This window comes from Coturnix japonica, chromosome 14 (genome assembly GCF_054131305.1).
Source record: "Coturnix japonica strain WE chromosome 14, WE-NBRP24, whole genome shotgun sequence".
NCBI lineage: Eukaryota > Metazoa > Chordata > Aves > Galliformes > Phasianidae > Coturnix > Coturnix japonica.
Window position 1 is genome coordinate 6,840,720 of NC_140676.1, and position 25,737 is coordinate 6,866,456.

A 25,737-nucleotide genomic window follows, 5' to 3' on the forward strand; every position below is an offset into this window, starting at 1 on the left:
TGTACCATAATACAGCTTGTCCTCTGACCTGAGCATCACTGACAGTTGATTTTCCATTTGGTGTCAGTCAAGTTCCTGGCACAGTTCTGCTTCTCCAGCATGGATATTCTTGCTGAGAGGGTGCAGCCACTGACAGGGAGGGTAATGGCAATGATCAGAAGTCACTCTGGCCCCTCGTGCTTTCTCCAATTAAAGGATTCAGCAACAGATACCTGCTGCATTCTGCAGGGAAAAACACATCGGCTGGCACAGGAGCCTGTTGACTTAAGGAGGTGGCAGGGAGAGAACAGCTGTCCAGCCAAGCTGTGCAGTGAGGTGCGGGGCCATACCTGAGCCTTGTGAACAAGGACGCTCTGTGCATGGACACAGCAGCACTCCCAGTCCTGCAGAGCACAGCTCCCTGCCAGACGCCTGTGGTCGTCAGCCCTGGAGCACCAGGACAAGGTGACCAGATCTGCCTCCTCCCTCCTCAAATCACAGAGCTGCATAAATTGCTCTCTGGTGTAGAGAACAGTTTTAAATGAGACACTGCTCTGCTTTTTACGTGAAGGCTGTGATGCGATCTGTGCTGCCACTAAGACTGACCTGGTTTTAGATCCTCTTTGGTACCTTCAAGTTCTAAGGAGGAATGCTGTGTTAGGGTCACTTCTGTATCCCTCTATCACTTCCACCATGCAGACATTAAGGAAACTGTCCCAGGAACTCTGGTTAAGATCACCAAAAGCTCTGGCCATGTTCATGCAAGTCCCTCAAAGAGTACCCTATTGCCTTAACTCATCCCTGCTCCTCAGAGCTGTGTGTGAGGTCAGCCTGCCCCGAGCTGCTCTGTGGAGGGCTCTGCTCTAATAACAAGTTCCACTTCATTCCTCTTCATCCCATGACTTTACCCCAAAGGAAACCTCATTCCTCATCTCCAGCACCCCAGAGGGATCCCAGCAGGTTCTTGCCACAGTGCAGACTTCAGGAGAGGTGGGATCCATGCTGGGGGGGCAAATATGCTGTTGCCTTGGAAGCATCTCCTTTCATAAATTCCCCATCCCATCTCTCATGTTATCTCAGTATCGCCATGTTGAGAAATGGCCATTTGTTCTCAGTCTCACATCTCTCTCAGGTTTCCTAATCCTTGTTGCTCTGTGTTTGCAGCACCTCACAGCTAAACCCCTTCCCACCACTTGTGCCACCTGCTCTGTCGTGCACTCCCTTTGCTCGTGGTCTGCCACACAGCAGTGGCAAAAGCGCCGCATCACTGGCATTCATAAAGCAAAGACATGCCAGCAGCACACTTGTCCACCTCAGCAGGGAAAGAAGCAGTGCTGCAAACCAGCAACAGTACGAAGGGACATGGAAAATTTGCTGGGAGGAGAGCAGCATAATTCCAGCAGCCAATGGAGCACACATCAAAGGAACATCCCTGCAGCCCCGGCTGGCCGTCCACAGCCCCATTTCCCTCTTCACCTTTTGTCTGCTGCCCTGGGGTGCTGCATGCCTGCCAGCCCTCCACCTCAGCACCCAGACGTGGAGGTAAATAGTGTGGGAAGAGTGGTGAGGAAGAGGCGGCCACCCCTAAGTGTCCCAAGAGCTCTTGGGATGCTGAAGTCCTCCCTCCACCCCAGCCTCCTCCCCACAGGCCCAACAGCACTGAATAGAGAAGCTTGTTTAGGCATAACCAGGCTGGCATGTGTCAGGGGACAGAGATGAGAGCCACACACAGGACAAGTGGAAAAATCCAACGAGCTCACCCTGCTGACAGTGTGAGTAGAGGTTATTCTTGGCCACCCTCACCCTATACTGAAGACAAGGGCTGTAAACACCGTCCCAAAGCCTTCCTCGCCTCCTGGTACTGCTTTTCAATTAAGCTGCATCCTTAGTTTATATAGTTTATAGCTCTATATCAGGCAGCAATACTCACCTACCTACCTAATTCCCAGTGCCCAGGTGCCTTTGGTCAGCAGAGGACAGAAGCATGCCCTCCTCCTCAATTCCAATTCACACCCAGAGGCACCGGTGAAACCTCTCACTTGTCTCAGTTCAAGCACCTTTCTGCTTGCTTTCCTCCTTGCCACAGCTGAGGTTTTATCTGGGTTTTGCTTCTCTGCTTTCTTTCCTTTCTGATCTCTTCCTGGTCTCCAGCAACTGGTTGGGACACAGCTGCCCAACAGCTCCCTGGGGCTCCTCCATAGTGCATGGAGGACATCTGGCTGTCCATGGCCACATGGAGCTATGGGCTGTGATGCAGAGGTGAGCAGAGAAATGGCCATCTGGAGAGGAGATGGGGCAGAGACCAGGAGGGAGTATTGGGCAGAGGAAGGGTCAGAGTCCAAGAGGAAAAGAAGAAAGAAGACCATATCCTGAGGAAAGGGATGGGCACAACTTAAAGGTAGTGCTGAGGAACTTGTATACTTTGCTTCCCTCCACTGTCCCCCATGGACTGTGAATGCTTAACACTTCTAACTCTAATATCTATCTCAGGCTGGGTATTAGGATAAATTTCTTCTCCTAAAGAGTGTTGAGACACTGGCACAGGCTGCCCAGGGAGGTAGAGGAATCACCATCCATGGAGGTGTTCAAGAACTGTGGGGGTGTGGTACTGAGGGACATGTTGGGGATGAGTTGATGGTTGAATTACATGCTCTTAGTGGTCTTTTCCAACCTTAATGATTCAGTGATTCTCTGTATGTCCTCTAGCCAAGCACCATATAGCCAGAGCAGCATGCAATGGCCACTGAGCTCTGCAAGGCATAAAGAAAACAGCACATACTGAATTACTGAATTATCTGCAGCACTCATGGAGTAGTTAAATATACTGAATACTAATATCCTAAATATACCAGTGCCTCCTGCATGAAGAGACAAGGTCATGTCACCTTACCTTCAAAGTCAGTGGCATTGCAGTGAATACAGCCCAGGACTCCTGCCTGTCGGTCCCTATGCTAACCACCAGGCAATGCTCCTCCCTAATGTCTAATAGCAGCTACCACAAATATGCTTCCCTCATCTCCTAAATACAGGAGGAAATAAATGTCCACAGTACACTCAGTGTGTCTGTAGAGCTGCTGTTCAGCCTCTGCACTGCCCTCAGGTAACCCGGGAAAGAGTGGCTCTTGTGAGACGCGCGGACAGTGCTGCCCACAGGATGATGTAAGGTTTGAAAACAAAGTGAGCAGCAACAAAAAAGGGACAAACCAGCAGGCAGCCAGTGCTTCATTTTCATAGGAGAGAGCAGGATTTGCTAGTGAGTTTAAGTGCTGCTTGCCTTGCCTGGTAACAAAGCACGCAGGGCCACTGTGATGTTATTTGTAGGCAGTTAAATATGTGTAAATCTAAGACTTTAGCATGGCCCTTGGCAAGACCATGTGTTCCACTGCTTTGCTTTTAAAGCAGTAACGATGGTACTTGCGAATGTCACCAATGTGTGTGGAGAGCTCAGATGGTTCAAGAGCAGCCGCCACACAATACAGAAGCAACACAGGTCTCAAGGGCACGTCAGTCTGTTTCCTTGAAACTAGGGTAAAACTGAAACAGGATTCTCACTTGAGCCTAAATAATCCCCAAAACCCAGCAACAGTGAAAAACTCCACCTAAGTAAGGTCACGTCCCACCAATGCAGCTCTCTCTTTGGTGAGTATATGAAAGGAAAGACAACAGAGATGTAGCAAGGTCCACTAGGAAACTCCAAGTTGCAGGGGCTGCATTGATGAGTTTCATGGAGATGTCCTAAGAAATATAGGTCTATGGTGGGCTTGAGACTGGAACATGGGCAAGGCTGAACAACTTGAGCGTTAAAAGATAGGAGGAGCATCACTGGATGGAAGAAGCAGACAAGAGCTCTTTCACCACGTCAGAGAGATCTTCAGGACAGAAGGACGGGCTATACCCTCTGTCACAGGGCAGAAGTTGGGTGGCTACAGCAGTAGGAAACACCAAAGCTTTTGGAGCCCTCTTAACACAGTGTGGTACCACTCCCACACCTGGCCACCCAGGCTGCCCAGCCATGGGGCTCATGGGTGGTGGGCAGGGAGCATCACAGCCCACAGCAGCTTAGTTTAATCCCAGCCCCGATGCACATACTGCCCTTCTGAACAGTTTCTTTCTTGCAGCTTGAACACTCCACATTGTCCTTCGCCACCATTTTGCAAGCAAGGTCCTTCTCCTGGTTGCTAGTGTTAACACAGGTTTCCCTTGTTCTGTCCCTTGAAATTTCCAGTAAAGCGCCTTTAATACAATCTCTCTGTGGCTGCTCTAATTATGTGTGAAATATTTTTTCCCCCCATAAACCAAAGAAAACAAATCAACACAGTAAGATCCTTTCTCTCGGGCTGTTTGGCAGGTCTCACGGCCTTCAGAAAAGTTACCAAGGTCCACACAGTCTCTGCTGTCTTTTCACAACAGCACTTTCGGGTTCCTGTAAAAGGACCCAACAAAGGAAAGGGTCAAACAAATCACAAAGCCCTAAGTGCCTATTTTCCCACCCAATCTATTCACAGGCCAAAGGGAAGGCTGTCTGCTGAGTGATGGAACAAAGGCCAAGATACATTTATTGGACCCAAGGTGAGAAAGAGAGTTTAATTTGTTTTCAGAACACATGGAGCTGTTTGATCCCCTCCATATTAATGGCCCTCTGCCCCAATGGCTCTACCCCTGGAAAGCCTGGAGGTGTATGCAGCACTGACAGCTTGTGGACATTGGAATCACAGAATCATGCAGTCAAATGATTGTTGAATCATGGACTCATCATGTGTAATCCTAGAATCACTGAAGCAAACAATCACAGAATCTTGGAATCATAGAATTGTGGTGTCGTGAAACTATTCAATCTTGAAATCATACGGTCAAGGAATCATAGTCTTGAAATAACAGAATCACAGAAACATGGACTTGTGGAATCACCTAGGTTGGAAAAGACCTGCGAAACCACTAAGTCCAACCATATGCCTCAACTCAGTCACAAACTTCAGCCTAGAAGCTCAGGCTCTGGACTCAGCAGAAGACTCAGCTAAATGGAGCAAAGGAGATCTGTACATCCACCTTCTAAAGCAGCAGTACACAGAGGAGCAGGGACATGTGGCCAAGGGCTCAGCTGCAAGGAGCTAAAAAGAAGGATGTCCAGAGGCGCGTTTGGTGATGAAGAAACATATGAGTACCTCTGTAACCTTCAGTGCCCCTCTAAGGTCCACTTGCCCTGGGGGAAAGACAGGAGAGCCCCAACCTGCCCCATAATGATGGGTTTTAAATGGCAGGTTTGATCTGGTGCTCTGAAATTTGAGAGCTGAAAGGTGAGGCAGGTTATATCTTCCAATGACAGAAAAAGACAACGTATGCTATTTGTAGTGACCCTGAGGCTATTTCTGAGCTTCTGAATTAGAACTCCAGCTCCATCCACACACCCCACAATGCAGACAGAGAATGGATTACTCTTCTGCATCAAACAAAAAGATGCATTTACTGAAGACTCAAAAACAAGGAGTGAAACATGGAAACTGAAGGATGAGGTTTCACAACCAAGGTTAATAATAAATCAATAAGGGGTTTAGGAAGAACAAACTATTCACTCACCGTCAAGACTGTGGATGGAGAATTCTGCATGTGTTAGGTCTGGAGAAACCCCTGGTACATTTCTCCTTCCATCTAAGTCTCAGCTCTGATCACTCTAGAAGAAGGGCTGGTGGCAGCTAGCTGCTCTAGCTGTGATCCTACGTTCACATCTGCTAAATCTGGGTCCATACTGTTGGACTGTGGGGTTTTTAGTGTGATTTTGGTTTTCAGATTGATTTTTTTCACATCTTTTTCTTACTCACTAGCTAAAAAAACCCCAAACTGAGATATAAATGGGGGAGGGGAAATGAGTCCTCCAGGACAGGTCTGAGTGGGTTAAAAGGCTCAGGGGAATCTGGTGTTAATGAGATGACAAAAGATTGGCCTCCAAAGACAAGTATCTGCCACTGCTGCTAAAAGAGCAAAATCAGATGTAACTGTAGCAAGAAAAGCCCACTGCCTGCTGTGAGTATTCTTGGGCTTTCTACTGCAAAAATGACCTCTGGGCTGTTGCATGCCAAGCAGGCCATCCATCCATGATCCCTTTGTTTATTGGCTGAAACTGCTTAGTTTGGGGGATTCCTGGAAAGTGAAAACAAATGCCTTGGCCTCATCCTCTGCAGGGGGGTGGCAAGCAGGAAACTCTGCCTAAGGCGGCCCTTGACTTTTTCCTAAGTATCTTCCTTTTTGTCCCTGCTTTTCTTATATAGCAGAGTGGCCACCTGAGGCTTCTCGAGAGATGCTCTATGGCACCTACCCACCCCAAGTCAGTGGGGATAGGGAAGAAAATGCCCATGTCCCCTGATTTCCCCACAACCCCCCTGGTAACCTCAAAGGCACAAGAGGGATTGTGACAGTGCTCCTCACTGGGGTGCTGGCTGGCACTTGAGAAAAGCAGAAACATCGTCTTATTTGCCTTTCCCTGGGTTTGCACGGGACTGACACCTCCTGGTGGAGGAACCCTGATGGGTCTGCCAGTAATGTCATAATGAAATCATAGGGAGAAGCTCTGTGCACGGGGCCCTGGAAGCCCCCAGTCCCCTTTGTCAGCAGCTGACCCCATGTGCATGGTGTGCATAACCTACAAGGTTAAGGTCAAGGGGATGGAGAGCAAAGCACCCAGCCCGGCCAGCCCTCATCGCTTGACGTAATCCCCCCACCAGCTTCCAAGGTCAACAGCGAGCTGTTTGTATGGTGCTGGGCAAGGGGAGGCATTCTGGGAGGAAAGCAAACAGAGGAGATGTCCTCTGCCTGCACAAAAGGTTCTGTATTCCCGTGTTGCTCTATCCCAGGCTGGAAGAAACATAAAAATAGCACTGTTTTCATTCATTCATCGTATAAATATTGTGCGTATCGCCCACTCCCACATTTCCTTACAGTTCCCCATTAGGGATGGGGTCAAAGTTAAGCTCAGCCCAAACAGCTGTTTAGTAAGGTGAGATGAGGGCATGCACATATGCAAAAGGGAAAAAAAAGCAAAGGTGCATTTAGGAGAGGAGCTTTGATGGGTGGGCGATGCACACAGCATCACTCAGCCAAGGGAATGACCCTCTGAGAGAAAACCAATGTCACTGTCATCCAGAGATGACTAGAAAGGGCTGCACACAGATGGCACATGGAGATGAGTGGATTAAGGGACAACAGGTCCCTTATGCAAGGAATTATAGAATCAGTAAGTTTGGAAGAATTGTCCAGTCTAACCATCAACCCATCCCCACCATGCTCACTAGCCATGTTCCTAATGCCCAGTGGGGATACTATGCACGAAGCCAGACCCCATAACATTCCACTTAACAGCCCCATATCAGGCTGTGGTTCTGGGATGCTGCTCCTGCCTCTTGCAGGGAAAATGACCATTATCCAGTACCCTAAAAGCCCACCACATAGGGGGGCATTCTCAGGGTCACTGTTCCATGGTGCTGAGCAGCCCTTTGGTGGGTGGGGAGTGTACACACTAAAAGCACAGACAACTTTGGAGCCCATTCCCCCCATTACACCGTCCCTTACACCCCAATTGCATCTATCCAAGCACAGAAATGGGGAGCTAAGACACGGACAAGACACCCCATCCAGGTGATCCCAGCACTGAATACGTGACCAGAGATATCTTCACCCCTTCATACAACACCACTAAGCAGTGGGAAAGACACTGAGAGGACAGGAGAAGAGAAAAAGAAGAAAATACTTCATAAGAAATACTCCCTGCCAAACAGAGCCCCCTCTGTGCTCCCCATCCCACCCAGGGGCCGGGGCTGCTATTTTTATCAGGTGAGGAATAAGCCACACAGTGGGGGTAGGGGTGCAGGGCAAAGCCCGGCTGTTTACGTCTGCCTGCATGGGGCAGCAGAAGGCGGCCCATTGAGAGAGTCCCACTTGCTGAGGCTGAATAGGTGCCTTGTGCAGCCGGAGGCGCAGGAAGGGCAGCAATCCCAAGCTGAGATGCAAACAGGGTTGGGAGAAGCAGTGTGTGAGTGTGGGGTTTGCTTTTTAAAGATGGGGTGAGTTTTCCACCCACGCCGACAAGGGAGGATATTCACTTTGGAGGAGAGGCACAGGTGCTGTGTTTGGGGGAGGCTCTTCTGTGCCCTTTTTACCCCTGGTGTTGACTTTTCAGCCCCCTCCCATGGTCTCTGTGGGCAAAGCATCTCCTGGGAGCTTTCAGGCTCCTCCTAATTTTTACCTAGCATGATTTTGGCTCTGCCTTTCCATCCCTCTGGCTTCTCATCCTGCCATGCAACCCCAAGGTAAGACCATATGTTCCTCCCATGACCCAGTGGCACGGGCTATGCAGACACTTGTACATCACATCGTGCTCTCCCCAGCCTATGATCATATTCTGGATTAGTGCAGAACCCAAACATGACATTCCAAACTGATGGTGACACACTTGGACAGGAGACATCCAGGCTTTGCTCTATACAATCATAGAATCATCTGAGTTGGAAGGGACCCTTCAAGGCCACCTGGTCCAACTCCCCTGCACTGAACAGGGACACCTACAGCTGATCAGATGCTCAGAGCCCTGATTCTCTCCAGAGATAGGGCACCCACCACCTCTCTGGGCAACCTGTGCCAGTGCCTCACTGCTCTTACCATAAAACCCCTTTTCTTTATACCCAGTTTAAACCTCTCCTCTTTTACTTTGAAACCATTTCCCCATGTCCTAACACAACAGAGACTCCCAAAGAGCCTTTCCCCTTCAGTGCAATCCTTGCTGTGCCCCAGCAGCAGCTCTGGAAGGATTTCCTCCTCCTACTGCAGATGTTTCACTTTTGGGAGGTACAAGGATGCTGCTGGGCAGTGACTCCTCCACTCCATGATTCCCTACTGTGAGGAAAGGTGAGCTCAGAGCTTCTATCCACCTGAATCAAAAGACAGCTGAGCATTCAAAGTGATTGCCAGCTCCACCCCAAGCAGCACTGCCCAGGGTGCCTTCAGAAAAGACAATTACCACAGATGCTGCTACAGATAAGAAGCAACAGCTGATCTAGGAGCTCTTCAGATGCTCTCTGTAAAAGCACTTTTTAGGCAAAAGCTCAAAGCTCCCACGTTACCCCCAGATTTCCAGTGCCTCTTCCTGAAGTCTTGACACAGATGTTTAAATTGCACACTGCCCCGTTCAGCTCAAGGATCGGTTGGGATCCTGAACCCTCTTCTCATGCCCCTGCTGGTTCCTAAGTGCCTAGTTAGCATTAAATAGGATTAAACAATTCTAGAAGTAACGTTTCTAGGACACCGAGCCCTCCTTTTCACCCTGAGAGGCACACAAGGGTTTGAGCTATGGGCTGTGAGATGGTTCGAGCTGCTGGTTGTGAAGAAGGGGCAACTTCATCACACTGAGTGGATGGGTCTCACCATTTATAAATGGTTTGAGGATTTTATTCTTTATCCCTCTGACTGTTCTTTGTTCTCCTTTCTATTCTCTTTATTTATTCTTTGAGGGGTTTGGGAGTTATTTTTTGGCTTGGAAGCCACCAAGCCTGCCTTTCATTGCTCTTGGAAAACTGCAAATAACTATCAGCCATACCGATTCAATCTTTTTCTGTCTGCTGTTATTTCCTTTTCTGCCTGTTTTCATCCAGCAACTGCTTCTACCATGCAAATTCTGGATATTCAAGAGGCAAATCTATTATTCACCCTTCCTTGGGCACAGGGTTTGTTCTGTGATCAAATATTTGCTCTCCCTGAAGGCTGAGCCTCACTGGGAACAGATACAGGTCTCCTTTGATCTTCATAATGACATGTAACAGCTTTATTTCACTGTGAGCACTTCTCCATTTTGTCACCTGTATTCCAGAGACCTCTGAATTGTGGCGTCCCTGCTTTAAACAAAAAACCAAAAGCGACTTATACGACTTTTTGGACCCAGCCTCTGCTGAGTCTAAAAACAAACAAACACCAGCAGTTCCAATCGCGGGTTATGAATCACAATTTCTCTTGCATGTCTCAAACTGTTTTTCCAATCGCTCCTGATGCAGACACAGAACAGGGACAGCCAGCAGGTACTGAGCCATGCCTATCCCTTTCCCAAAGTTGCTAAGGAACCACTTTGTGTGGAGCATCACATTTTCCAAGCTGGTCAGCCCCGAAGGAGAATTTTCTCTGTTCCCTGGCTTCAGCTCACTAAAGGTTCACATGGGGTTTTCTTTGCCAAACCACAGTGGCAGCTGAGGGTACACGGAGCTCCCAGTCCCTCCGCAGCAAAACAGCTCAATGTATATGTTTCCCAAAAGGGACCTTACGTTACTCAGAGAAAGGGCTGCGGTGAGGCGTGAGATGTTGCAGAGTCCTTTGCACAGATGAGTCAGAACAAAATCACTCCGGGTACATTTTATAGCTCCTGTCTACGTGCCTTTTTTTTTTTTCACCCCACTTGGAAATACCGAGCCCTGCCTAAAGCACAAGCCATCATGCTCTGTCTGAAGCACGCCTCGCCTGTCCTTGTGCTGCCCAGGCAGGCGATGCTCCAGCACGGCCTGGCAGCAGCCCCTGAGACAGACCCAATGCCCTTTAAGTCAGTGGTGAGCCCTCACTTGACCTTAATATGGAATATTAAATCTGACATTGATAGGTAGTGTTCTTCTACATCAGAAGACACGCATAGGAGGAAATAAAGTATGGGAATTTGGGACAGGGCTACAAATGCCTTGCACTGTCTAGTGGTCACAACGAATTTACCCTCAATGTCCTTCTGCCCTCTATCATTGAAGCACTAGGAAAGGTTTAATACTGAGTTTTCACATCTGAAGAAAGGGGTGATCCAAAGGGAAGATTCACAACCAGAATTTGGTAGTGAGTCCCTAAGGTGGAATAAAGTCAGACTCAATGATCTCAACGGTCTTTTCCAATCTTAATGATCCTAATGTCCTATGCTGGGACACTGCTGTCAGGATGGTGGACACCCAGCTTTCACGAGGGGGCATAAATGCAACAAGGGGCTCACAAATCTCAAATTCAGGAGTGAGACAACCAAGGAAACAGACTATGAAATGGAGCATGGTATCAAAATAATTATTGGGGGGTGAGAAATCTATTACACCATAAACCAGTGTCAACTGTATACAGGCCAGCTCAGCCCATAGGTGTTGGGAAAAGAGGTAGAAATGCAGATATTAAAGATCATACTGAAAGAGAGAAGAAGGGAAAGAATCAGAGGACAAGTGTGAGGCTTGGTACATGGATCAGGGCCAACAGAAGTGCGCCTGCTGTTCCAGGCAGGTTAAGGGTCCCAAAACCAGCTCATGGCTTTAAAGCACAATACACTCAGGAGAAGGATCCATACTGTGTCAGGGAGAGAAAAGCCAGGATGGGGGTCTCTCCCCATGTAGCACCATGCAAGTTTTACTTTTCCTTTACCCCAGTGGTATTCTTTCCCATGCTAAGATAAAAGGCTGTATCTCTTGACAGACCAAGTGCAATGAATGGCTGGATGAAAAGCAGCACACTGTAGGGAATCTCAGCCTATCTTAGGGGACTGTGCAGGTTCAGTCCCAACTCTGCCCACTCGCAGCTTTCAGAGAGCAGACATGCAGTGTTCCTCAATAAGAAGAGGCTTTCCCAATGGTCTTATGTGCTCCCCACCTCCTCCCAGCTTCCCCCAGACCCTTCACAAGCCTAAGAGCAGGCCTGTAACATCAAACCCACTGCGTTCTCTTCCATCACAGCTTCTTCTACTCAAACTCAGCATCACACCCCCACAGAAGGAATAAAAAGTCAGAACAGCCTCTTCAGCACCTCCCCACAGCACCAGAACTGCTGAGAATTCCATTACAGGATTCTCCATGGGGTTTTGGGGTGGTTGCTTCAGTCTCCAACACTTTTAAGTCCTTCTACAATTCTACCCACACAACCTACAAACAGCTCCATCTCTTAACCCCCTTCCTCTGCCTTTCTATCACACATCAGTTACTGATAAGTACCAGGTACTCTGCATTTCCCAACGCTGAGCATCCCCTCCCTGTTCCCACATCAGGACCACTTCCATCACCTGTCCCTTCATCTGCACCCCCACAGCCAGCAGATCCTAGAGAGCAGGTTCTTAAGCTCTCTGCTCACTTTGGGCTCCCCAGTACATGTGCTCATTTCTAGTCAGACTGCAGTGATATTGACTGCATTGCAGACACGCATAATTTGCCCAGGTTCCTTAATTAGCTTCATCTTATTTTAGTTTGCATAAACCGTGCTCTCTTTTTATTGCATAAACTATTTCTTCTCTCTCAACCACTTGTGGTGCTCTGTGTAGTTTGCTTCCAAACCAGAGGGCTAAATTTAATCCCCCACTCCCCATTCAGCTTTCTCCATTTACAGTACCTTTTTTTTTTTCTCTTTTGGCAATGCCTTTTTTTTTTTCCCCTTTTCTTTTCTTTTCTATTTTTTTTTTCCCTCTTTCCAAGAGGCTGGGCTTCCTTTTCTGTCCTTAAGCCCTCCTATTTCCCCCTGCCCCCTGGATGCCTGCCTACCTTTACTCTAAAATCCAGAGGAGGATCCAATACACTTAGTGTGCCAGCTCTTCAAGAGGTATCTAAGGAGGCTGACAGGAGTTTGATGGTCTCTCTTGCAGCTAGTGGCAGCTAATGTGGTCTGAAACCCTCTCTCTCTTTTTTTGCCATTCACACACAGCACTTACTCTTTAAGCCTGCTGCTGCTGCCACTGCCTGAAAGGACCTGAAATACCACACAGGGAATTGTGATTTCTTCTGGGGAACTGGGAAAAAAAAAAAAAAGGCAGGAAAAGTCCTCTGGAGATAGCAAAGAAGACATACAGCAACAGCAAGAAGTGGCAAGCTCCTTCCGTCTTGAGCACCGAAAAGCACCTACTTTCTCTGCCAGGTGTATGGGACTTAGATTCTCTGAGCACTGCACTGAACTGTTAAAGGTAAGGAGTTGCGTTTTCCTCTCTTTTCAGTGCTTTTTTTTTCCTTAACTTTCCCACTTCTTTCCTCATTGCTTTAAGTATGGCAGGCTCTGAGTGCTTTGGTTCTTGCCCTGAGCAGAGAAATGTGCAAAAAGTTGTGCAGTGGCTGGTGGCAAGTTTTCTGCGCTCCTGCAAAGAGAGCTGCTGCCTGAGGAGCCAGACTGAGTGATGGGACAGTGCTGCCAGCAGTGCTGCGGGGTTCTCCCCAACCCTGCTGTGAGGTTACGGAATGGAGACCCATCACTGAAGACATGGGCTGTGCACTGAGCTTTCAGTTTTCTTTGGGAAGGAAGGGAAAGCAAACCATGCGACTTGAGAGCATGCATCCTGTGCCAGGAGTGGGGACAGCAGAGAGGGGACTGCCCCTCTTCTTGTCCCGCAAACCCCTCTCTGAGCTCTCAGTGCATCGGGGTGATATCTTACTGCTGCCTGTGGCATTTCTCATCTTGCTGCTGAGCTGACCTGTTGCAAACATCCCGGAGCACTGTGATGCTTCTCCCGTTTGTTGCTCTGATCACTGTAATTGCATCATTATTGAGAACACAGAGGGTGGCTCAGAGGGAGGAGGAGAAGAAGGGACGGGATCTGGGAGATTTGACAGCGTAGCACGTGCATGCGGATGGCTATGAGCGATGCCTGGTGCTGGTGGATCTGCTGGGTGATATCAAGAGCCCAGCTCTGGTTGTTACCTGCCCTCCTCCTGTGTGCTTTTAGCAGTGGTTTGTGCATTGCTGAGCTCTTCTGCACGAGCAGGCAGAGCAAAAAGTTTCATCCTTTGGAATCTGCATCAGAAATATCTCCTTTTAGCTCATTCACCATGTCTTAAGAGTTTTCACTTGAATCTTGTGCTAAGTAGCAGTCTACCCTCTGCACGTAGCGGAAAGCATGCGTTTTAACCCAAACTTTTGAGCCAAAAAATGCACTTTTGAAAAGTTCTCCTACTTTTCTAAAATAACTTTGCCAGATGTGGGAAGGGAAGGAATATCCCATGACGAAACATTTGGGAAAGAGGAATTTCTTAGCATTCCTCACCAGTTTGCTTTTTGTCTACAGCCCCCAGAAAGAGGACGTGGGTTGGGCAGAGGGGCTGGGGATCGGGGACTGCATTAGGTGGGTTTTCAGACCTCACCAAGAAGAGCTGTTGGGAGTTTTGAAAGCTGAAGTTTGTTTCTTTGCTGTGGTTCTTTGGGGTTTTATTTTCCTACTCACATTGTGAGTTAGAAGGAGATATGTCCCCTCCAATACGTTTGGAGATGCTATCAGAGCATACAGGCATCCCCTTTTGCCCTTGCTGGACCAGGGATGTTCTCATGATGTGCTCTCAGCAGCTCCAGTGGTCTCTTAGGGAAAAACTCTACCTCTTCTGCTTGAACTCCTGTTTAATGTTTCCTATAATTGTAGACAAAACTGAGGTTGGACAGCATCATGAGGGCTGGAAGGCAGGTGGGCAAAGAGATCCCAGGAGATAGGAAATCAAGGGAGTGAAGGAGGCAGAGGGAAAGGAGATGAGGACATTAAAATTAATGCTCAACCAGTGGAGAAAATGGCAGCTTAGTACTGTAAAACATAACCTGTATTGAGGGGAATATTAAGGGGTTCTTGAGTAGGAGGGGTTGGCTGGTATCCCATAAAAGACAAATGAATGATTGTTAACTGTTGTTAAGTGCTGTGGTGTCATCCATGTGTACAGTGACCAGAAGCCCCAGGGACTCAAAAACTCACTCCATTGCAGGTCTTTTCTCTCCTCCGCTCTCTCTGCATTCACAAATGGCCCAGGTCTGGTGACCTCACTGCTTCCCCACACTGCCTTACACACAGCAAGGACATGGGCTGGTGGAGGTCCAGCTGCTCCCAGTTCAAAAATCAACAGGACCTTTCTTAACTGCCTGAGACATCTTTTCCACCACCAGCCTCTGCCATCTCCCTGCTTTCCCCTTTTCCTTGCTGGCGGTGGGACGGCTGCTCCACCGCAAGCCCAGCCTTCCCCAAACTGCATCCTCCTCCTCCTCCTGCTCCCCCCGGAGCCTCCACGTGTGAACAAGCCAGGCTGTGTGTGCTGCTCGCAGGCAGCTTCCCAGCAGCAGCAACAAAAGCCGTCTTCATCCCAGCTCTGGACCACATACGGAGCCAGAGCGCGACGGCTGCTCAGCGGCCCGCTGCATTCAGGGCTGTTTAAAGAGTGAAAGAGACAGCAAAGAGAGGGAGCTGTTATATATATATATATATATATTAAAAAAAAAAAAAAAAAAAGAAAAAGAAAATTGAGCCCAGTGCAACAACGGAAACCTTAGAGTTTACTTTTAAAAACTCAGTGTTTCCTTGTGCGAGGGCCGAACAGCCCGGGCTGTGTGCGCGGCGGGGCTGCGGGCGCTGCTGTGTGCACAAGGCAGGGTGTGTGCCATGCCCTGCACTGCTCTCAATGGGCTCACAGTGCCGAGCTCAAGAAGCTTTTTGTTGGCCCCATGAATAGGTGTGGGGGGGTGGATTTGTAATGTTCACCGTGCTGAATTTTTTTATTTATTTATTTTTTTGAGATGCTTCCCGGTGAGATTTTTCCTCTGAGTGCTTTACGATGGGCTTTCCCTTTTTTTTGTAATAGAAATTTCCACTTCTCACTTGAATGATATTCTTCCCTTCCCAGTGTTTGCTCAGTACAGACCAGGGAGCAGAAGGGTGGGTGGAATAATGAGAAAGGCCAGGATCTGTGTGGGGTACTCTAAAATCATAGCATCAGTTGAGTTGGAAGGGACCCCTAAAGGCCATCGGGACCAACTGCCCTGCACTGAACAGGGACACCTACAGCTGATCAGGTGCTCAGAGCCCCATCCAGCCTGACCTGGAGTGTCTGCAGGGATGGGGCACCCACCACATTTCTGGGCAAACCGTGCCAGTCCCTCACTGCCCTTATTGTAAAGAACCTTTTCCTTATATCCAAACTACATCTCCCTTCTTTTAGTTTGAAACTATTTCTCTACTGCAACAGAGACCCTGCTAAAGACTCGGTCCTCTTCTTCCTTGCAGCCCCTTTTAGATGCTGAGAGGCCACCATAAGGTCTCCCCAGAACTTTCTTTTCTCCAGGCTTAACATCTCCAGCTCTTTCAGCCTCCATATAATTTAGCTGCTGAAATAGCCTCAGCAGACAAAAAGCAGACAAGCACACTGCTTTTCTCAGCTTTTCTTCCCCTGCTTTAGAAACCCAATTATCTGAGTGAGCTTAGACACATCACGGTTTCAGATGTGGCCACATTATGGGGACATGGTCCCATCCTCACAGAAAGAGAAGTAAATGCAGGGACTTGGCTTTGGGACTTCACTGCATGACCCATCAGTTTTCTGTTCCTGCTATGCAAGCTGTGGTGAAGCAGACCATGAGCCTTACTTTGGTGTGGAGCCCTATGACAGACGTAGGTTGTGTGAAATTTGGGTTACGGGTTGTTCTGGGGAAGCAAGGCCTGTGCTGCTTGTCCTGTGCCTGTTGTTACAGGGATCCGTGCTGCAGGGAAGCAGTCAGGGCAGGGTGATGTTCCTGGCCAGGCAGAGCAGGCTGCACTCACAAGCTAGTCCTGAGTAAAGCCAGACATGCCCAATAAACCCTGCTTACATTAGCGGGAGGGTATGGAATGTAAATACTCATGCTTCAAGGCATAAGGCAACCACTAAATGCCGAGTGTGAAAAAGAAACTTCCTCCTCAGCACTTTCTTCCCTATTTTTTTCGATGATGAGAACTTTGCTCTGATGTTGGTGATACTGATTTTGTCCAAGACAGGATGCTGGCCTGGACACACTGCTGGTTTCAGATAGGCTGGTAGTTTCCATGGGCCTTTGGTTTTTAAAATGCCCTCATGGTGAGCAGAGGACTTGGATGTGTAATTAGCAGTAGTGACAATTACTGAAGGACAAAAGAAATTGTCTGTGTGGCCACAGGTCTGACTTAACAGACATTTAAATAGAAATAATGTGACCAGAAGATGGTAGATATTCTTCAGGGGAAACTAAGAGTAAACAACCAGAAAATATCTCCTGATTCATGAACTGAAGGGGAAAAATTGTGCAAAGAAAACACATAGGCCAGCAGCTGATAAATGGGTGTAAATGGTGGCATTTATCCCTTCCAGCTGGAGCTCTCATCCCTCATTCACACCTGTGTTAGATGAGCAGCACCCAGCACTGAGCAACCTTAATGCACAGCAAAACCTGCTGCTCCTGCTGAGATCCTAGCAGGTCAGAGGTAAACCCCCAGCACAGCCCTGGAAATCCCATCACTGCAGCCTTTACACAGGGCAAGGCAGATTCAGCCCAGCTGGCACAAACTAATTGAGTTCAGAGGACTACTCTGGATTAGCAGTGCTGTGATACAGCAGGCACAGACCCAAGTGTAATTAACGTGACATCATCTGTGCCACAGATTCAAGGTTGAAATAATCACGTAGTTCACATATTGGAAATTACAGGATGGCTTTTGTATAAATGATTAACTGTCACTGTTACTTACCCCAGAAAAGTAGTTTCTGTGGTGTTTGGTGTATAAATAATACCCTGTGCCTCTATGGTGCTCAGCTTCAAAGTAATACTTCAGTGCTGTACCATAATGAATACCCTCCCATTCTGTAATGACTGGTCTGTAAATGATGTCTTTTCCCCTGTTGTAAATTATACCATGCAGTTACTGCTGCTATTGCATCCCGTCTGGTTAGTAAATAATACTCTCTCCATATTATTGTATCTGGGGTTTAAATAATACCCTGTCCTCCCGCAATACTTGGCATCTTAGTGTCACCCTGATTCTGCACAATACTTTGAAGATCAGAGAACATCCTTTTGCTGCTGAACAAATTGCAGCCTTCCTCTTCATTGTATTTGCCCTCTAAATATTACCCTGCAGTTTTCTATAGCACTTATTGTATGAATACTACCTTGGTGCCTTGTAGTAATTGATACGTAAGCGATACCCTCAGACAGCAGGGTGCTTGGGTTGCTAATGCTGCTGAACACACCAGCAGGAGGGTGCAGTGTCTGAGACTACAGTGCATGTAGCGTGTACCCATTTCTTCTCCATAATTATTCCCATATCAGGCAATGATTGGCATGCATATGTTCCTTCACACTTTTCTGTTTGGGGTAGGTAGGCTTGTGATTTTTAGGCACTGAGATCTCAGTGGCTGGGAAGTCAATCATAGAATCATTCTAATTGGAAGGGACCCTTATATGTCATGTAGTCCAATTCCTCTGCACTGAACAGGGACACCTACATCTCAATCAGGTGCTCAAGCCCAGTTCAGTCTGACCTTGAATGTTCTGGAGGATGGGGCATCCACTACTCATCTTTCACTTTAGTTCATCTTTAGTGCTGTGCTTTCAGTTCCCACTGTCATACCCAAAGTGAGTTACATTACAATTACCACTTCAACAAAGACAAGATGGGTTCTTGGGTGAGCTGGGCTCTGACAGACACCGCACTGCCAAGGCAAGGTACTTAGACAGGTGGCAGCCAGCTCAGTATTACCTGCAGAAACTTTATGAAGAAATAAGGGCTGGTAACCCTCGGTTGTCACCCACATTCTCTATTAGAAAAGTTATGTTTTCCTTTAGAGTCTCCATTTCAAAGAATTAGTAGTCTTCTGTCCTTCCTTCTGCTAGAGATACCACATGTTCTCCTTCAGCCAATGCAAGGCACGTGACTGAGATGGTAGGCAAAGATGCTTTGGCTAACACAAACCCTCCTTCCAGCATTTCCATCCACACAATAAACCAGTGTATTTCATGGATAAAACACTCGGCCCATTCTCTCTTGGCTGCTCAGACCTCTGCTCACCTGTTTGTGTGTTGTGTTTAATAGCTTCAGAATTGCACTCTAGCATCAAAGACAAAAAGGCCGGCTCTGCTTATGCACAAAATGCTAACAGCTTTCTCATGCTTCAGTCTCAGAGCAATGCTGAAGCTTTCCTCATGCCTCCATCCTCTATATTGGGGAAATAGAAGGTAATGAGACACAGTGGTTGGCATCTTCTCTTCAATCCTGGCATAGTTGGTTACCGATTTCTTCTATATACTGCTAGTCCTGTGGTGCTTCATACCTCACTGATATCTCTCTTATCTGTGCTGTTAGTGTAATTAAACAATAATATTTGGGAATAGTGATACTGGATGCTCAGAGAGCTGATTGGATTTATTTCTCTCATAATATTATGTCCTTATCCAGAAGTAGCTTTAGGGACTCAAGGCCATGTTTTGCAGCAAAGTGCCTGGAGACAAAGAGCAGCACTTCTGCAAATCCCATTAGGCTCCTCACTCATCCATTTACGTCTTTAAATTCTGAGATATGGTGGATGATTTGGCAGGTAATCAGACTTTTACTCAACAATTTGGACATTCCCAGAAATATTGTGGCAACTATTGGAGAGCACACTGTAAGAATGTCATCTGTTGCTGTTTTGCCTTGACTTATCATCAAGATCTTTCAAAGTTCGGTTCAGAAGTTATTTGCTAGTTTTGCTAATGACCAGTTAGTGCGTGTTTCTTCTGCTCTCCACAACACTTATATTTTTCACTGCCTTTTGCAACATCCTTATGGTAGGAAATGTGTTGATCTGAGAGAGCAACCATGGGGCATCCAACCCAAGGGGAGTGACCCAACATGGCTTTGAACATCTTCAATGCTGCAGCAGCAAGTAGAGTTCTGGAAGCCCCAGTTGTTGGCTGGACAAGCTTGGGGTCTGCATGGACTGACCTTTCAGGGTCAGAACTTATATAGCCATTGCCCCTCACCTTCCCATTATGCTTCCTTTTAGTCATAGCTTGAAGCAGGCTTGTGTTTTCCAGAATGCTCATCTTAAATGCTAGAGAATATTTTTGTTATGAAACTCAGCAGCTAGTCTTACTCAATCTGACTCCCATTGCTTGCTTTATGCAAATAGTATGGATTGATGAGCTCTAATGCCACGACGGCTTTTCTGTCACAGACATGGAACTGCCATAGTCTGCAGCCTGTTTGGTGACAGTGCCAAATGTTATGCGTGATTAGATCCAGTTCTCATACTGTGTAAGTGTGTAAGAGCCAAGCAGGATTTTCCTTGCTGTGTTGTCTCATGGAATTAATTCTTCTGTCTGAAAACTGAGCAAAGTGGTAGGGATTGGGACTTCCTCTCAAGCGCTCTCCCTGCTGTCTATTTGTTTCAAGCAGTTACATGTCTAGACTAGGCTTTAAAACCAGAACCCCAGTTTGATGTCACAAACCTCAGGATTAAATGGGCACGTTTCTCTTGAGTCCAGTGGAAACTGAATCCATCCACCAGATAATTTATCTACCCATCTTGCTGGAAAAATTGGAAGAAAGCTTGTTTAAAATAGATCATAATCATTACTTTTCTCTGAATTGGTCTTTTACACCAATACTATAAAACAAGTTTTACTTTTTTGCCATCTCTCTTGCTAGTGCACTGTGCTTGGGGTCAAAATACTGGTGCAACGTGCTCTTCCATCAGTGTCTGAGCCTGTTTGCTGGTTTGAAACACTCTGCTAAGCAGTTATTTCCCCCACAAGGGGATCTGTGTTGGTGCCTTTCGTTCCTCCCAAAATGTGGGTACTGTTGGTTTCAAACTGTCCCACATACCTCTGGAAAAACAGCATTTTCTGTTGCCTTTACAGAATGCTTCACCAAATGGTGGGCAATGTTTTGGCTCTCCTCTCAACCACATCTCATACGCAGGAATTTATTTGCCTCTCAGAAAACTTTGTATTCCCATTTAATTGCCGTTCTGGTTTCCTCCATACCTCCCTTTCTCTTTCTAAAGGGATGATGTATTGCCTTTGTCTAGCAAACTAGATTTGGACTTAACAGCATTGTCTCTCCGGATGTCTGTGGCTTGTGTTAAGGTTAAATGTCTTTCTGCAGCTTACACCTCACAGAATGATTCTATATTTCATGTAAGAACCTTGTTTTTATTCAGGATTCCCGTGGTCTCCTCAGATTCACATTTGTGCTCCACAGGTTTGGTCAACAGCATATTTTCTAGTTCGCGAGATTATTAGGCAGGGTCTGTTGTCTCTCTGTGCAGGGCTAATTCAGTGGAGCCCTGAGGTCTGAGTTGTAATGAAAAGATTATTGATATGCATTCACTGACCCCAGCCTGCAACTAATTTTGGAGAAGCCAGTTGTCTCCATTTTACCCTCTCTTTCCATGCCATGTCATGGTGGTTACTTCCTAAGTAACACTATTCCATTGCCCATTAAGGCATTGTGTGTGTGTTGAGAGGGAGAGTTTTCTTTCTGCACAACATACGTTCAAGTCAAAGAGTCTGGCTGTTAATGAAGAGCAATGTTTCTATTCTTCAGGCTAATTTCACCATGTGTTCAAAGCGAACAGGCCATTCGTTGTGGTCAGTTATTTGAAAGATGCTGAAATCTCCCTCAGCAAATGAAGAAAAGAGAAAGATTTATTTTCTGCCTGGATCCCCAGTTTCTTTCTGTCCCAAAAGCACAGAGCAGGCTGAACCAAAGGCAGGAGTTATAGTTTGGATAAAGTGATTTGACAAGGGAATGGTGCTCAGCAGGACTGCACTTAGCAAAGAGAGCTGAGCATCCCTCAGTGTTCCCAATGTGGTGAAATCCCTTTGGAATGATAGGACAGGGCAGATAGCTCCATTCCCCAAAAGGAATGGAGCAATAAACAGAGCCCTAATTGACTGAGCCAGGTGAATTGAGTTAAACACACACTGTATGTCTTGGCTGGGAGGGAAGAGGACACCGCATGCCAGAACAGCCTCCTGGTATGTGAAAGGTTTGAGCATACAGAAAAGGAAGGAACTGTACAGGGATGGAGAGCAACTAGGTGCTGTGAGATGGCATCAGCTGGGTATTGGATCAATAGAAAAGGGGGAAAAAAACTGGATTAAGAGACAGAACAGGGAGATTTGAACAGATTTTCAACATACTTATAGGAAACCCCAGGTAGTGCTCCAGAGGGATGATCTATATAACATTGCAGGTATTTTGGTTTGGTGATGCTCTTGTCAAAAGACCTCTTTCCTGTGCTACAGGAATAAGAAACTTGATATAAAAGCTGACATTTCTATCTTGGAGAGATGTGTGAGTAGCTGGGGCCAGCATTAGCAGAAGCACCAAACTCTTCCTGACCTCTCAACCCATCTTTACATTCTGAATGTGAAGTCTGTGGTCTCTGTACCATTCATCAGCTGGAAGGCAAAGCAGGCTCAGAGCCTCCAGATCTAACGCTCAGAGTGAAAACCTGCTCCAACATTTTGGTAAAGCCTCTTCAGCATAAAAAAGGTGTGTGAGATCCTTCAACATCAGCAGCAAAATCCATGGTTGCACTGTGGTTAGGGGCTCATGTTGCTGTTGGAATAGGTATCTGAAGTCTTTGGTATAAGCTGGTGAGTAGAGGCTAGTGAATAAAAGAGGGAGGGCTACTTGTCTCCTGGCAGACTCTGCTTATCTGCACAAGGAATAGGTGCTTTAAGGAGTCACAAAGAGTTGGAGTAGCTGGAAACAGGAGAAAATACAAGTCTCTTCCTTCTCCATTGGAAATGAGACAGATCTGCTCAGGAGGAAGAGGGTGTTTTGTGTAAAAATATATATATAATAACCTGGAGTTATGGAGGGGGAAAAAATTGCTAAAGGACTGTTAGATTTCAGATCTTACAGATTATTTATAGCAAGTAGTAATGTTTTCTACCACTGGTGGTAGGACTCTCCCCTTCCCAGCTAGTAAGCAGAAAGGCCCTGACCCTCTCCCATGTCGTTTGCCCTTTTGTCTCCTAGATCACCTTGAAGGGAGGAACAAGTCAAGATTCCACCTTCCTAGCAAAACTAAACCGTGCATGTCTTGAATTTATGAGACAGGAAATCTATTTGGGAAGAAAGCTAGATCTGAAACAGCCTCATTTAAGTAAATCTAAGCACAGTGTTTACACAATGTCTGGAATTAATGCAGAGAAAACTTTCAGGTGCCAACTTTGGAAAGAGAAAGTGGGGAGCAAAAAGAGGCCAGAACTGAGCCTGTCATGAAGCTAGAAGCTCTTCCTCCTCATTGGGGAGAAGGTTGTTTTTTTCCACGGTCAAGCACCAACATTATGCAATACATTGTAAAGCAAAGACTAGATAGGAAGTGATTGCTCACTTATCACCTTTGTGTCCATGGGGTGATGATGTGAGGGTGGTTGGTGTTACCAGCTGTGTGTGTTTGTAGCATGGATGGCTTCAGCTTAAGTCATGATGTTCTGCAGAACACTAGAGGGAGGTATCTTAGGTGAGAGGTAATGGCAGCCTTTGTATCCTACATGTGGTGTATATTCAAGTGAAGGGATGTTAATACAAGCCAAGGCTATGCACAGTATTACACTGATACCAACCAGAAATGCGATCACACTCCTTGTCGTTAGCATGACTCAAGATGCAGTTACTGCAGGGGCCCTACAGCCGCACATACCACATGAAATCTGGCTCTCCCCTCAAATCTCTTAGGTTTGTTGTGTGGTTTTCTGTGCTAGTTTGATGTTTTCTCTATCTGGAGCAAAAGGAAAAGTCTTCGTATGTTGTGAAGCTGATATGTTAGGGACCAGCTTCAGGATGTCTCTTCTAGTCCTGCCCAGTGCCTCATTAAGTGAATTTTCACACCACATTTCCAAGGCAATTTCGGGTAGCAGAGTGTTAACAGATATCAGACTTGGACAGTTAACTAGTGAAGCCAGTGACGAGCATCAGGCTTATGTCTCTGTGCCTATGGCTTCTGTACTGAAACATGATCTCACAGGCACAAGAGAGGTTTTGGTTGTTTTATTCCATGTGCCTAAAAGAGAACTCCTCAAGGCTAATGGCAGGTCCACAAAGCACCTGCTGGTTGTTACTTACTTTCTCTGGGTTATAACGGTTTACAAACCTCTTGCTTCCCATAAGTAAATAAATGAAGATGTCTGGGTGACAGTCACTTCCACAGGTGGCATATCTAGGAGGAAAGAGATTTCCAAGTTCCATTTCTACTTTGTGGATTAAATTCCTCCTTGCATGCAGAGGGTTATGTATGGATTACAACAGCAGTGCAAGAAGAACATCCTAAGGAGGTTTTATGAAGACCATAATCATCCTCTCTTCTCTAAAAGTTAGACATCAAGTTGGAATGGTGCTCCAGGCTCTGCTACCTGAAATGACTGAGACACTCTATGAAGGTTCTCAGCCAAGACATCTGTTTCTTCTGGACTAGTGAGGGTTTTGAGTAGGAGCTTCAGTGAGCCTCAAAGGCTCATTGTTCCCTTGAATTTAGATGCTCAAAGTGCTGTTTAATGCGGCTCTTGTTCCATATTGAGCAGACAGAGCTGTGGCAGTTCTACCTTAGCACTGATGCTGTACCTTGCATGAGAGAGACCAGCTGTTGTCTCACCACAACGGACATGTCTGCCCTTTCAGGGTCAGGAAAATTGCCAGTGTGTGCTGCAAGTGACAGCCAGCTCTGTTTTTTCTGTGAGAGCTGGTTGTTTTTGGGTGGCCAATGGCATGGGCTTATGCCATTCTGGAGCAGAAGGCCCAGATGTTCAGCTTCCTTCTGATGGAGAAATGCTGCTGAAATTAATGGTGATGTAGTGTAAAACCAGTATAAATTAGGGGAGAATGAGAGCTGTTCTGTGGTAGTTACCAGAAGAGAGAAATGCTTACAAAGCTTTGTGTGTTCAGCTGAATGTTAGTTCCAGGCTGTATGCCTGAGCCTGGGTAGATAACTAGATCTAGCACTCAACTGTCCAGGTTTTATTAAGATTTCCATTGGATCTTACTTGCTGAAGGCTCGTCTGTGCATCCTTGGGTATTTTGGCTCTTCCTGTAGTATAAGTGCAATGCAATTAAATAAATAGCCAAATTATAACAGGCTGGAGATCTTACAGAAGGAGAAGCCGGTAACAACACTGAGAAAGAATAACACAGAACCCAAATCTGTTTTCTGCCCTGTGCACGAAGCGCACCTCTCTGTGTCAGTTTCTTATCTCCTGTAGCAATCCAAGCAGCCAATGCTGCAGAACTGCTGGCATGAAGGATTCCGTCCCTTGATGACACAATATCAGAGCAGTTCTGCCACGTGTCTTTCTGATTGGGGGAAAAAAAGGAGGTTATTGTTCCAGGGATAGTTTCAGAAACAGAGCAGGCAGGAGCAGCATCCAGGCTGCTCTGTGCATAAAGACCTTACTCTCAGAATGGTTTGGAAGCCAGACAAAATGGAATATTTCGCCTATTTTCTTTACAGCTGAAAAAACACGAAAAATCACAGGAGTGCATTTATTACCATATTTCGGTTCCAAAGTTTGCCTTATTTTAAAAAAAGAAGAAATAAAACGTGTTTTGCCCACCCCCCTCACTTTCCCCCTCCAACCCCCCTTCCTTTCCTCCCTTTTCCTGGACCAGGCTGAGGTATTTAACAGAAAAGCTCTCAGTGCTGCACAGAGGCTGGGAACATGCAGAAGGGACAATAAGGTGTTTGTTCAGAGAGATCGTGGAGCAGCGGTCTGTAGTTTTACGTGGGAGAGGAGAAACCACTCTTGGTCAGACATAGAGCTGAGAGCCCACCTGGTGCCTCCTCAAACCTCACCATCCCCACAGCTGCTGCCTGAAAATAATCATGCTAGATGGAGGTGTCCTAGGGAAACTGTTATTCCTTAATGGTGAACAAACAGGGGATGGAAAACCAGTTGAGAAGAGAGAGCACTAGGCTAAATAAGAAGTGCTGGTTTTGAGTCTTGTTCAGGAGCTTCTTTATATCCATGGTTTTGAAGGAAATGTTGTCTTTGGAA

At 46.7% G+C, this 25,737-nt stretch overlaps 1 protein-coding gene across 4 annotated transcripts in view; it reads left to right on the forward strand.

Moving 5' to 3' along the window:
- The first annotated feature begins 12,416 nt into the window (after positions 1–12,416).
- ACAN (aggrecan) overlaps positions 12,417–25,737 on the forward strand; it is a 41,794-nt gene continuing 28,473 nt past the window's right edge. For 2 of the 4 annotated variants that reach the window (XM_085514949.1, XM_085514951.1), the window contains exon 1: positions 12,771–12,907. The gene's annotated coding sequence lies outside the window, so the exon portion shown is untranslated. Of the gene's footprint in view, positions 12,908–25,737 lie in introns of all 4 variants that reach the window. The other 2 variants (XM_015873080.3, XM_032446794.2) reach the window with 2 other exon arrangements.